Below are 2,271 nucleotides of genomic sequence, written 5' to 3'. Positions count from 1 at the left end.
TGCAGGAGGAGGTGCAGAGGAGCCCCGGCCGCAGACGTGTGGCACAAGCGAACGTTTGCACGCCCACTCACGGGCCCCCACCCCGCCAGGATCCCACCCCCCTTTCTCCAGGGCTGGGCTGAGTCAGAGCCCTCTTGGCACAGGGCTCCCCGGTGACTCAAATTCCCTCCTCCAGCCCCTGCCAGCTCCCTCCTGCCCAGAAGGTGCCAAACAGGAAGCCACAAACGAGTCACGCAGCTGCCTGGCGTGGTGGGGCGGGAGGAGAGGGCTCCTATCTGCTGCCCATCTCCGTGCCAGCAGGACCCATCACACCCCCCTGGCCAACGTCTGCCAGCCGACCGGCCCCTCTGGGACCGGGTCACGCCGATCCCTGCCGGGAGGAGAGGCCAGGAAGCACTCACAGGAGCTGAGGACATCCCAGCACCACGTCCCGCTGGCACCTCTCCACCCCGCAGAGAACGCCCCTGTTGGCTCCGTTCGTTCCACCACGAGCCCAATTTCTTCCCGTCTCGGCCTCAGAAGCACTCAGCTACTGCCTGGGAAGCAGCCCAGGAACATCTTCCAGACCTCCTGCACAGCCACCCAGCAGGGCAGAGCTCCAGCTGAAGCAGGCAGCCCCTCCTCGAGTGGTTTTGGGGGTGCACCCCCCAACCAGCCACGTTCCTACACACACGCTTTCTAGTCTTTGTCCTCCAGCTCCCCGGATGTTTTCCTCCTCCAGTTCCTGCTTGGTGTCACCCCTCTCTTCTCAAAAAGCAGTTGAGCAGCCAGGCAGCACTAGCAGTGGAGACAAACCCCTCAAGTGTCCACCTCCCAAACTCCTCTCACCACTCTCCGAGCCCTTAACCACACACAGAGGCTTTTTTCCCCACCAAAAAAGGATTTTGCTTTGTCACAAGCAACAACTTGTAATGACCACCCTAAGGAAGATCAACACCAGTTCCCATCATGGAACCATTCAGGTTGGAAGAGACCTCCAAGATCCTCCACAGTCCAGCCAACAACCCAGCACTCCCACGACCACTAAACCCTGACACAAATTGCCACATCTACACATTTTTTTGAACCCCTCCAGGGTTGGGGGCTCCAGCACCTCCCTGGGCAGCCTGGGCCAAGGCCTCAGCACTCTGCCAGGAGAGAAATTCCTCCTCATATCCAATCTAAACCTCCCCTGCTACAACCTCAGCCCATTTCCTCTTCTCCTATCATTGGATCCTTGGGAAAAGAGACCAATCTCCACCTCCCTCCAGCCTCCAGGCAGAGGGTTGTAGAGGGATCATGCAGGCTGGACCTCTAGAAATTCTCCTTTAAAACACAGTGAAAAGCAACATTCTTCACAAGAACAGCAGAGAAATCCTGAAATTCTCTCCCAGAAACTGTTGCAAGGTGCCTGGACACAATTTTACAACAAGTTCTGAGCAGGAATTTTACTTCAGAAGGATTATTAAAGGTAAAAAAAAAAACCAGGATGACATTCTTGACTTGTCTTTACAAGGACACATCTTCAAAATTCTCTTAACTGGAAAGAACGAGCAGGTCTCCTTTTAAATGAGCAGGGAAATTCATCGTGCCCTCAGAGCACAGGCTGTGATTTCGGGGGGGAGCTGGGGGGGGGGAGCTGCTGTCTCCTCCAGACATCACACTTTGACATCCACGTTTTCATGTGGGGAAGGGAAAAAAAAAGACAAATCAAACCTCAACTCAACCTTAATGCTGAAACCAGGACTGACACCCGCACAGCACCAGGCTCTGGGATGCAGCTCCAGCCCCAGTGTGGGTCCAGCAGAGCCCTAAAAATCCTGCTCAAAGCCATAACCCCCCCCTAAAAGCCCAACTTCCAACCCACTCCTGGGACACGAGCAGACCCTGGCCCAGCATCTACCCCAGAGCAAACCCCTTGGGATGGAGGGGGGATGAGGAAGCCACCAGCAGTGCCCCAGCAGTGAGCACCCAGCACTTTTGGGGCTAATCCTGCACAGTGTGGCTGGAGCCCTGCTGTGGGAGGCCATCAGCAGGTGCTCTGCACCCCAAAAAGCACCCGTGACACCCAGCAGAGCCTCCCCCGGGTACCTTTCCCCCCCAAACCACCCTCCTTTACCTCTCCCACCACCGAGCAGGAAGATAGAAGCTCTAGTTTTATTTATTTAGCACTGGAGCTCTCACCAGTTAGCAGCTCACAGATAACATCTCCTCTTTCCCCCAGTGTCCGAGGTGGTGGGAAAGATTAACTACAGCCATTAAACTTTAAAAACCCATTTCTTTTTAACTCCT

The sequence above is a fragment of the Merops nubicus genome, unplaced genomic scaffold (genome assembly GCF_000691845.1).
Source record: "Merops nubicus isolate BGI_N331 unplaced genomic scaffold, ASM69184v1 scaffold29878, whole genome shotgun sequence".
Taxonomy (NCBI): domain Eukaryota; kingdom Metazoa; phylum Chordata; class Aves; order Coraciiformes; family Meropidae; genus Merops; species Merops nubicus.
The sequence above is the reverse complement of the archived record's forward strand: the minus strand, read 5'-3'. Positions refer to the sequence as shown.